Consider the following 12,781-nt stretch of genomic DNA (forward strand, 5'->3'; position numbering starts at 1 on the left):
TATCCTATATTAAGAAAGCCATTGCAAAAGCACTCGCTTTATACAACCAAGATTTCAACAAAGCTTTTATGCTCTACACTTTTGCTTCTAACACTTTGTTTCTGGGAAAACTAGTGTCTTGTTGAACGACTAGCCCTCTAGGTTTGGTAGCTACCATAGAAACAACAATTTAAAGCATTTCAATGATTTCTTCTATGCGTAACAGATAAGAGAAAGATAGTGGAACCAACCTGGAACTTTCGCTTAATCTCTTGCTTGATCTCTCTCCCCCTTGACAGAGCTTGCAACTCCTCCCCGTACTTAACCTGCTTGGAGAGTACCTGTAGAAACACAGTAACAAAGAAATGTCAAAGCACACTGATCCATTACAACATAAACATTACATAATCAGATATATAATGAACATATAATAGCATTCACAAATGATAGCATTGACAATTGCACAATCATATGGAAGAAAACTTAAAGAACTTTATTAAATAGAAGGGAGAATGACAACCTAGTTGTCTGATCCATCATCATACTCCCAACATCAAGCCCTCTTTGCCTCATGAAATAGGAAGATCATACCAAAAATACAATGCTCTTTCCTCAATTACAAACTATCAACACTTCTTTGCAATTCACAATATTCCAATCCGCAGATCTCTTAGATGAGGGATCCATTTATAGATGTGTGCAAGGGTGTGAGTCATCTCTAGGGTTGTGATTAGTGTCATTCCACTTGGAGATTTCTTGGATCTATTACTCATCCTTGGGTAAATTCAGAGAGGTAAGTATCATATGAGAAGTTTCTAGAAGATTCCATGAGCAACCACCCAGAAAACTCTCTTGGACATTTGTCCATCCTCACCCATCACACCTTATAGAAGGCCCAAACAGTATGCATTGCACCTGGGCAGTGTACCACTCAGTATGCATCACACCTGGCCAATGTAGTAGTCAGTATGGTTTATTTTAGGCCATTTCTGGATGGTTTCTCAGGTGGAACTTTTCGGGAATGATGTAATCAGATTACCATGTTCTTTTAGGGTATGAAGCAACTCTTTTAGGGGTTGAAAATCCCTAGTTTATCGACATATAAGATTGGGTTTGAAGTGCCCAAATATGTCTATAATAGTTGCCCCCTAAAGCATGAAGTCATAAATCTTGATGTCGGGTGAAATGCTTTATCATGAGGAGCCGAGTTTTCGAACTGGAGGATGACTTGCATAAGTTACAATACAATACATCATCATAATATAATTTTTATGATCTAGCTAAGGTAGGCATTCCCATGCTTAGCTTTACAAATTCATTTCATGTACATAGATCAGATAGTCATCTATAGATACAGACTGATGATTCTTTAGATGTAGAGTCATCATCCCTGGTTTGGATGACCATCTGTGCAACGCCTTTGTACATTTGATACTTTTATATCCCTGAATATATCGCAACCCAGATGGATGAAACAACATCTGGGGTCTTCAAACTTGTTCAATGCTCGCTCGATGTACAAGTCAATCCATGTGAAGAGATGTTCTGAAGTCGAACATGGAAAGACATTGCCTGATTACCAGCCAATAATGTGAGTTGCTAACAGACACGAGAGGAATCACTGATAACGATAATGACACTCAAGGTACTACAGTACAATTTATGTGGTGTGAATATATGATCCGATGTAAAACACCACGAAAAATATTTCGGTTGAAGGCAATTGATGTCAACCTGTCGCCAAAAGTGAGAAACTTGCCATTGATGCATGCAAGCTCCAAAGCACTGAAAGGGGTGTTTCCAAGTCATCTTCTTGGATAATGAGCTGATATCAACAAGAAGTGACTCATCATAGGAGGGCCTTGATGTATTCCACATCTATGACACGAAACGAAGAAAATGATTTATGCAGGTGAAAAACGATCTGACAACACAAGGTTCAGGAATGGCAGTCATGAAAAATGAAGGTTGAAGGTATTGCAGTGGATGAGGTATTAATTGGATTGTGGTTTCTCGACTGAATGACTTCCCTTGAACATGTCGGCGACACTGAGATGTATTGGTAGCGTTAGACCAAAAAGATGGATGGTGTGAAATACCAATGGTGAGATGACCGGTGAACAAAATAACCCAACCCAACTCAAACATGGAGATGAAGTGAAAGCGTCATGTTCAAGAGCGACCTGTTACCATAAAGTTTTCAATTTTTTCTTACCTTTTTCCCCAGTCATTGCTGACAATTACCTCTTTATTTTTGTCAAGCTTGACGAGGATAACATATGCTTGTTCTATAATTTTCCCTTCAGGCAAACCTGTCGCTCTCTTTTAATGAGTCTAGCGGCAGTAAAACTCGGCCTTGTCTAGAATGGACAAGTTTGTCACTATTGTTTTAAGGAGTTTAATGAAAAGGATAACTAGGTCCTTTTCATGTTTAGAGAGTTTGAAAAGGAATGAAAAGAAAACTCCAGCAATTCTTTTTCGAAAAAAAATCCCTTAGGTCCGAAAAAGGATAAAATAATACAAAAGGGATGACTTTTCTGATCACTTTAACGAGCTCAAAAAGACAAAACGCTCAAAATTTTTCATGACATAATCCCTTAGGTCTGAAAAAGATTAAAATATATAGGAGGGATGACATTTCCAAGCACTTTAATAAGCTGAAAGTCCAACTGCTCGACAATCTTTTCATATTTAATGAGTCTGAAAAGGGTTTAAAGAAGACTCGATTTTGAGGAACGAGTGGTGTCTTGGGTAGCGACTGGTTCCAGTGAATTTGGAACTTCTCAAAACATGGTGATTTCTGTGAAGAGGTTGGCTAACAAGACGACTCATCGCAACTGTTCCTCAAAAAGGGTAAACAACCAAGTGGAAGCATATGATCAGCCAAAAAAATGGAGGTGATGAGAGGTACACAACCAAGGCTCCAAAGGCTAATATAATGGAAATCACAAAGGTCAATTACTGAACGTGGGCTCATTTTTCAACAATCTTGAACCATGGGGGAACTGTGCTTGGATTTGGTTTCATGTTTTTACAGGCCTGAAACGAAAAAACTATGCTTGGAGTCAATTTCATTTTTACACAAGCTCGAAATGACAAAATTATGCTTGAATAAGTGGTCAAATATGTTCAATTCATTGTTTAGCACATCAGATTCTTTCGTTAGTCCTTCAAACTGCTCAAAAAAACTCATCAAATTGATTAGAAATACATATATATGCATGAAAAATGAGCTAAAACTAACATTTTACTTGATGTACGCAAATAGTAAATATAAAAAGTAGTTTTACCTTTCACTTTCATCATTTAATTCAAATTTGGGATTTTGGAGCTCTAGAGTGGTTTTCCCCCTCAAGTTTCACCTGTTGATTTCAGGAGATCCGGTGGACCATTTTCTGTGTTGTTAGGACTAGGTAGGAGGTAACCCCAAGCTCTTCATTTTCATTCCATATTTTCTTGATTCTGAGCTAGTTTTTCCACCTTTTGGGGCCCTATGGTTTGAAGAATTCATTCCCCAATCATCGCACCTAGCTTATATCGAAAGTGTTAGAAAATTGTATATTACATAGCACTGGAACACATAAAATATTGCAGAAATATAAACACAGAAAATGCACAAAACACGAGAGACACAGATATACGTGGTTCACCCAGTTTGGGCTACGTCCACCCCCAACAGCTAGTCCTTCCTTTCTATTATCGAGCAAAATGAAGAGACACAACCTACAACAAATCCGCTGTAATATCCTCTGTTTTCTCTCACAATCTCACCTCTCTGATTCTCACTCACAGAATACACATCTATATCTCAACCTCAAAATAAAATGCCCTCATACAAAGAGAGGCGGTTGCCTTCTAGGGCAAAAAACCCTAAACTAAACATAAGTTCTACCGTCAGATCATCTACCTAATGAACGGCCCAGATTGACTAGAAATTACTATAGTTTTACAAGGCAATTTTACATTTGTTTTCTTAGCTTCGGGGGCGCAGCCCCCGAGCCCCCGCTGGGGGACTGCTGGCCCCCGAACACCCGAGGGGGGGACAAGTCCCCCCCGCACGCCTCTGCGTGGAGGGGTGTACAAACTTCCTGGGGTATACATCTGGGTGAAACAAAGACCTCTGAATAATCATGCTTCACAGACAACAATCTCCCACTTGGGGAATGATTGTAGAAACTCCACCGCTGCTTCATTTGTTGGACAATGACTCCTCTTTGGACCTGGCTATTTCTCATCTTCATCGTCATCCTTGAAGACCAATTGAAACTAAGCATATTCTCAGTTTCTCCCTGGTTACAACTTTTGTTAGCATATCCGCAGGATTCTGGCTAGTGCGTATCTTTTCCAGCTTCAACTCTCCATCTTCCAACACTGATCGTATGAAATGGTACTTGAGCTGTATGCGTTTAGTCCTACAATGAAATGTTGAGTTCTTTGCAAGATGAATGGCACTTTGGCTATCACTGTATAATGTGCCCATATCATTCTCCTTACCCAATTCACCCATAAACCTTTGTAACGAAATCATTTCTTTACTAACCTCTGTAGTAGCAACATACTCTACTTCTGTTGTTTAAAGTGCAACAACACTTTGGATTTTAGAAACCCAACTGACAGTTGTTCCTCCAACAATAAATACATATCCTGTAGTGCTCCTCCTGTTATCTCTGTCACATGCCATATCTGCATCAACATATCCCTGTAGAGAAATGTTTGAACCACCAAAGCATAATGCTTGATTTATGGTACCTTTCAAATATCTGAGAATCCATTTCACTGCCATCTAATGTTCCTTTCTTGGATTGTTCTTGTACTTGCTTACAACTCCCACTACATGTGCAATATCAGGCCTTGTGGAGACCATTGCATAGATTAAGCTTTCAACTACTGATGCATATGGAACTTTAGACTTATAATCCATGTCTTCTTGGGTCTTTGGGCACATTTCCTTGCTAAGTTTGAAATGGCTAGCAAAAGGTGTACTAACTGGTTTTGCATTTTGCATATTAAATCTTTTCAACACCTTTTGAATGTACTCATTATGAGACAATGTTAATTTGCGATTTTTCCTGTCTCTAGTTATTCTCATACCAAGGATTTGTTTTGCAGCTCCCAAATCCTTCATTGCAAATGAATTTGCCAATTTTATTTTGAGTACATTTATTTCTTGCATGTTAGATTCTTCAACAAGCATGTCATCCACATACAATAACAATATAATATAGCTACCATCATTTTGCTTTTTCAGATAAACACAATGATCAGAGTGACATCTAGTATAACCTTGTTCAGACATAAACTTGTCAAATTTTAGATACCACTGCCTTGGAGCCTATTTTAAGCCATACAAGCTCTTCTTCAACCTGCACACTAGTTTCTCCTTCCCTTTCACCTCATATCCTTGTGGCTGCTGCATATATATCTCTTCCTCCAAATCCCTATGGAGAAAGGCTATCTTTACATCTAACTGCTCAAGATGTAAATCTTTAGCTGCTACAAGACTTAAAGCAGTTCTGATTGAAGTCATTTTAACAACAGGAGAAAATATTTCATCAAAATCAATACCTTTCTTCTGTGAAAACCCCTTCACCACAAGTCTAGCTTTGTACCTCTGTTTTCCTCCATCTTCTTCCTTCAGCCTGTAAACCCATTTATTCTTCAATTTAGTTTTTCCTACAGGCAACCTGACTAAATCCCAAGTCTGGTTATGCATTAAGGAGTTCATCTCTTCTTCCACGGCTACCTCCCACTTCTTCCTTCTTTCAACCTGCATTGCTTCTTCATAACATTCTGGTTCACCGGAATCAGTCAACAATAAATAATATAATGAAGGAGAGTATCGTTCAGGGGGTCTACTTATGCTAGTATATCTTCTAACACCACTTTCAGGTGTTTGGGGTGCCTGTTGCTGTTGTGGTGGTTGCTGTTGATTCTTATTATTTTCAGGCACCTTTACCCTGTCACTGACTTCATCAAGAACTATGTATTCCTTGTTTTCGTTTTCTTTCTTCTTTTCCTACAACTGATTCTTATACAAGACCTTTTCATTGAATATTACATCTATGCTCCTAATGATTTTGTGATTTTCATAATCATATAAGCGATAACCAAAATCATTAACACCATATCCAATAACGGTAAATTTCTTTGACTTTGCCTCAAGCTTTGTTCTATTTTCTTTATCAATATGGACAAAGGCCTCACAACCAAAAGGATTTAAAAAAGAGTAGTTTACCTTTTTACCTGTCCATGCTTCCTACGAAACACCACCATCCAAGGAACTTGAAGGCCCTCTGTTTATTAGATAAACAATAGTATCTACAGCATGTGCCCAAAACTGTAAAGGCAATCCTGCATACAATCTCATGCACCTTGCACACTCCATGATTGTTCTGTTCATCCTTTCTAACACACCATTTTCTTGTGGTGTTCTTGGAACTGTCTTCTCTCTACGAATTCCATGTTCTGAATAGTACCTATCAAACTCTTTGCTGCAATATTCACCTCCATTGTCTGATCTAAGACACTTCAATTTCTTTCCTGTCTCAATCTCAACCAAAGCTTTCCATTTCTTGAAAGTATAAAATACATCAGATTTATTCTTAATACAATAAATCCAAGTTTTTCTAGTTGCATCATCAATAAAGGTAACATAATAACGAGAGCCACCAAGAGATGATACCTAAGGAGGTCCCCATACGTCTGTATGCACAAGCTCTAATTTTTCGTTCTTCTTTTCTTTCCCAACTCTGAGAAATCTGACTCTCTTCTGTTTTCCATAAATGCAGTTCTCACAGAAGTCCAAATCAACATTCTTCAAACCCGGCAACAAATTCCTTGAGTGAAGAATCTCCATCCCCTTTTCACTCATGTGTCCGAGCCTATGATGCCATAATGTTGCATCTGCTCCTTTGGAAGTTAAAGCATTAACAGAGTTAGAAATACCATTGCATAAATACAATGTACCAACCTTTTTTCCTTTTGCTATTACCAGGGCTCCTTTGGTGACCTTCCAAGCTTTATCTGTGAAAGTTGTCACACAACCTTCACCGCCTAACTGCCCTATTGAAATCAGACTTTTCTTTAGATCTAGAACATGCCTTACCTCCTTTAATAGCCATTGGTTTCCATTCTGCTGTTTTACAAAAACCTTACCCATTCCAACGATTTTACAGGGTTTATCATCACCCAGATGAACTTGTCCAAAATCTCCTTGAACATAGTCATGAAAGTATTTCTTATCAGGTGTGGCATGTGTTATGAAACCAGGTCAAGAAAAGATAGAAAAGATAGATCAACACCTTATAATTCAGCCTCTTCGAGGGGGCAACCTCCCTTACATTACATAAATGAACAATTCTTTGATGATTCAAATGAGAAAACCTCCTTTCTATATATAGGAGTCTAAGGAGTCACAATATAATCCAGCCGACCTAACAATAATAATATAAAGCCACAAAAATAACAATAGAGGGATTCTATGGGGCACAGAAATAACAATATGGGGGTAATAGGGGCACAACAATATAAATAAGGGGTATAACTACAATAGTAATGGGGTAATCACTAGTATTATAGGGACCCAACATGCCCCTCTCCTTCAAAAAAGTGTTGTCCTCAACGCTTGAGTAGTTCTGGATACTTCTGCATAAAATTCTCATCCTCCCATGTGGAATCTTCAGCGGATAAGTTCTTCCACTTGATAAGATACTCTGAAATTGATCGATTTCGTAGCTGTCGAGTTCTTGTTTCTGTGACTGCTTCCGGTTCCAATATAATTTTTCCTTCCTCGTCAAGTTCTGGCAATATTGTTTGAATTGGGAGCTTGTCGCCTATAACCTTCTTTAAACATGAAACATGGAAAACTGGGTGCAATCGAGAAGCTGCAGGAAGCTCCAATTTGTATGCCATAGTACCAATCTTTTGCAACACCTTGTACGGACCATAATACTTTGGTGATAATTTATTATCCTTCTTAGCTTGCTTTAGGGACATTTGCTTATATGGTTGTAGCCGTAGGAATACCCAATCACCTACATCAAAACTTCTTTCACTGCGATGTTGATCTGCCTGTTGTTTCATTCTATTTTGTGCCAACACGAGGTTATCCTTTAAGAGTTGGAGGACTTGTTGTTGATGTTCGATGTGATGTTCCACTGCCTGAACCTTAGAATTTTCTCTTAAATATGATGTGATGGATGGTGGTTGATACCCATAAAGTGCCATAAATGGGGTCATTTTTTTTGTTGTATGGAAGGAAGTGTTATACCACCATTCAGCCAGAGGCAACCATTTGACCCATTGTGTCTGTTTATCAGATACAAAGCAACGAAGATATCCTTCCAAACATTTGTTTACTATCTCAGTTTGCCCATCAGATTGAGGATGATAAGATGAGCTATGAGCTAACTGAGTACCAAGACAAGAAAATAATTCTGTCCAAAAATTTCCAGTGAAAATGGGATCTCTGTCACTTACAATAATCTTTGGGTTTCCATGTAGCTTTTGAACTGTTTCCATAAATGCAGTAGAAACTGTACTGGCTTTAAATGGATGTGATAATGCACAAAAGTGTGCATACTTGGTAAGTCTGTCAACTACCACCATGATGACACTCTTTCCCTCAGACTTGGGTAAACCTGTGATAAAATCCATTGAAACCTCCTCCCAACGTTGGCTTGGAATGGATAAAGGTTGTAATAGACCCGGTGTCTTAATTGTTTCAACTTTATTTTGTTGGCAAACCAAACATTCCGCCACAAACTTTTGAATATCTGATTTAAGGCCATCCCAAAAAAATTCCTTCTTAACCCTGTGGTAAGTTTTTAAAAATCCTGAGTGCCCTCCTAAGGGAGAAGTGTGCAATTCCATAAGAATCTTTTGTTTTAGCTGGGAATTCTTACAGAGGTATAAGCGATCTTTGTACCATAACGAATCATTTTGCCAGCTAAATGTATCAGAAGTACTGGAATCTTGTTGTAGCTTTCGAATAAGTGCCCACACTTCTTCGTCATTCTTCCATTCCTCCCTTGCTTCGTTTATCCAATCTGGTTGGATAATAGAAATGGCACACAACAATGCTTCCACATCCTCATCCTTTCTTGAGAGTGCATCTGCCACCACATTTTGCTTCCCTTTTTTGTAGATGATTTCAAAGTCATAACCCAACATCTTTGTGACCCACTTTTGTTGCTCTTCAGAGGATAATCTTTGTTCTAAAAAGTATTTAAGGCTATCATGATCCGTTTTTACCTTGAAGTGTCTTCCCATTAGGTAGGGTCGCCATTTCTTAAGTGCATGGAGTATTGCCAACATTTCCTTCTCATAAATAGCTTTGCTTAAAAACTTTCCCTTGATTGGACGACTTTCAAAAGCAATGGGTCTTTCATCTTGCATTAGAACAACACCAATTCCATTTCCTGAAGCATCACATTCCACAATAAAGGTTTTTGTGAAGTCCGGTGTAGCTAAGACCGGTGCTTGGCACATTGCCTCTTTAAGATGTTCAAAGGCCTTTGTTGCTTCCGGAGTCCATGAAAATGAATCTTTCTTCAATAATGTTGTTAGAGGTGCTGCTATTCTCCCATAATTCTTAACAAACTTGCGATAATACCCTGTCAACCCAAGAAATCCTCGCAGATGCTTTATGGATGTGGGGATTTTCCATTCCTTAATGGCTTTAATTTTGCTAGGGTCTACCTTAACTCCTTCATGAGATACAATATGACCCAAATATTCCACCTCCTAGACTCCAAAGAAACATTTGGATCTTTTTGCATATAATTCTTTCTCCTCCAATAGTTGTAGCACCCTGTCAACATGTTCAACATTATCCTTCCAAGACTTGCTGTAGATTAGTATATCATCAAAAAATACTAACACAAATTTTCTAAGGAATGGTTTGAAAATTGAATTCATCAAACCTTGAAATGTTGAAGGTGGGTAAGGCCAAAAGGCATGACCAAAAATTCATAATGACCCTCATGAGTTCTAAATGCCGTTTTCGGAATGTCTTCAATCTTCATTCTGATTTGATGATATCCCGAATGAAGATCCAACTTGGTGAAGTAAATTGATCCATGCAATTCATCCAGTAATTCATCAATGACAGGAATGGGGAACTTATTTTTAATAGTGAGCTTGTTGAGCTCCCTATAATCCGGACGCATGCGCCATGATCCATCCTTCTTGTGTACCAATACTGTTGGAGCTGAGAAAGAACTTTGACTCAGTTCAATTATACCAGCCTCTAGCATTTCTGCAACCATACGTTCAATTTCACTTTTTTGGACATAGGGATATCTGTACGGCCTGATGTTTGGAGGAACACTTCCTGGAATCAGATGAATAGCATGATCATGATCACGCATAGGTGGGAGACCTTTGGGAGTCTCAAATACCTTGGAATGATTGTCCAGGACTTTTTGGAGATCTGGAGAAATAGATGATTCCAATGTGGAAACATCTAGCGAACATAATTGTGCAATTACACCTCTTTGCTCCTTTTTTAGAAGCTTTGTCATGCCATTAGAGCTGATTATCTTTCCTGGTTTCCCTGCAATACCCCTTAATTCAACTTCCTTTCCTTCCGTAGAAAATTTGATGAAAAGTTCTTGAAAATTAAAAGCTATTGTACCCAAGGATTGTAGCCATTGGACTCCTAGTACAACATCAGCACCTCCCATTGGAATGGAAAGCATTGGGCTAGTCAATACATATTCTCCCATGGATAGCTTGATATTATGGCACTTTCCAGAGAAATTTATTGTTCCTCCATTTGCAATCATCACTTGACACTCTGGTGCTGGATATAGGAAGCAATTCAATTCTTTTGCTACCCTACAATGAATAAAATTGTGGGTGCTTCCTGAATCAATCAACACTATTACCTTTTTCTTCTTGATTTGTCCTTCTATCTTGATGGTTTGAGGAGTGGTAATTCCCGCCAATGCATTACAAGATATGGTCGGATTTATTTGTTCTTCATCTAGGCTTTGTTCCTGGAATATATCCTCTTCTTTTGACCTTTCTTGCTCCTTTTCTTCTTCCTCTTCACAATCTATGTAGAATAATTTCTTCTCAGCACACTTATGACCTTTTGTGTATTTGCTATCACAATTGTAACAAAGCCCTTTTGCTCTTTTTTCTTCCAATTGTTGTGGTGTCAACCTTGTAGGTTGTGGAAGACTAGGGGCAACAACACTTCCGTCTTTATAGTTGTGAGTGGTATGCTTCCTAGTTGCCATAATTTTGCTTTCCATTTTTCTTGCTAACCTGAATGCCTTCTCTAATGAATCAGGTTCCCAAAGGCGAACATCATGTTGGATATTATCCTTTAAAGACCCTATGAACACATCAATCCTATGCTCCTCTGGAATATCTTTTACCCTTATGTTCAATTTTTGGAACTCCTCAATGTGCTCCATTATTGAACCCTTTTGTTTGAGACTTATCAATTGGCTAAAAAAAGTGTTGCTTTTTGTATCCTCATAATGTGCTATCAATTCTTCCGTAAAAATTGCCCAAGTGATAAATTGTTTACGAGAACAAAGCCATTGATACCATACAAACTGATTTGGTTCCAAATATACAGTTGCCATACGTACCTTTTGTGCGTTTTGCACATTATTGAGATCGAAGAATTGCTCCATCTGTAATATCCATGTGGCGGGATCCTTGCCATCAAACTTCCTCATATCGATTTTTGGAATATGGTGATTCTTCGATCCAACATTAGCATCTATGGAATCATGATTAACATTTCTTTTGTTCTCATCATGAGTTTCCTTTACTACCTTTTCACCATTAGTAAGTATTTCTTGTAGAAAATTTGTCAAATCTGTCTTCAAATCTGCCATGCCTGTCTTCAAATTTGTGTTCAAATCTATCTCCAAATTGTCCATCTTAGCTTCCATTCCATTCATCTTGGCTTCCACGCCATTTATCTTAGCTTCCACGCCATTTATCTTATCATTTGTTAACTTTTGTGAGCGTGACATTTTTTGCACTTGTTCTTGTAATTTTGATATATCATGTAGCATTTCTTCCTCTTCTTCATGAGTCATTCTAGAGCTTTCAGGTTCCTTACTAGGTGTCTGCATTTTCTTTCCTCGGGGAATCACTTAATGATAATAATGCTCTTCTATGCTCTTTGAATTTCTTCAAAATAAATTTTCAAACCAAGCTTAAGAAAAAATTTAAAAAAATCTACACACCTTTTTTCACTTTGTAGGAGCTCGATATTGCCTCTGATGTATCTCTGTACTTTCCAATCATATAGTTCTGAATTTGTGACCTGTAGTAGCTCTCTATGTCCTCTTTCCAATGCTACAAGTCTGATCCAAATCGGATTCTCCAAGAAAGAGTTATGCACAATCTCCCAAGATGACCTAATTATAGACCTTTCCAGAAGAGCGAAGTTGTATGAAGTGCCACGTGTACAATTTTCAATCTTTGGTTCTGAAAAAGATATACAAGAAACTACAGTCCACCCTCTTTCTGTACCTTCTTATGAAATTTCAATCTGATTCCCAGAGAGAAAGTTATGACGATTTTTCCCAGGTCACCTGTTTTGAATGTAATTCAGGAGTCTGCAAAAAGACCAACTTCCTCAGATCATATCTCCGAAAATATAGCACGAAAAGCTCTGAAATTTGGACCCAAGGTTTAGCGTGATTTCTTCTCAAATGGGTTTTTTTTGCGACTTCTGAAACGTCACAGAAAAAAAGTTATAGTGAAAATGCCACGATGACCTGTTTGGAGCAGCGAAACCCTAGAATCCAAAGCTCTGATACCAAATGTT

Source organism: Pinus tabuliformis, chromosome 8 (genome assembly GCF_031772625.1).
Source record: "Pinus tabuliformis cultivar Carrire ecotype Pingquan chromosome 8, CPIR1, whole genome shotgun sequence".
Taxonomy (NCBI): Eukaryota; Viridiplantae; Streptophyta; class Pinopsida; order Pinales; family Pinaceae; genus Pinus; species Pinus tabuliformis.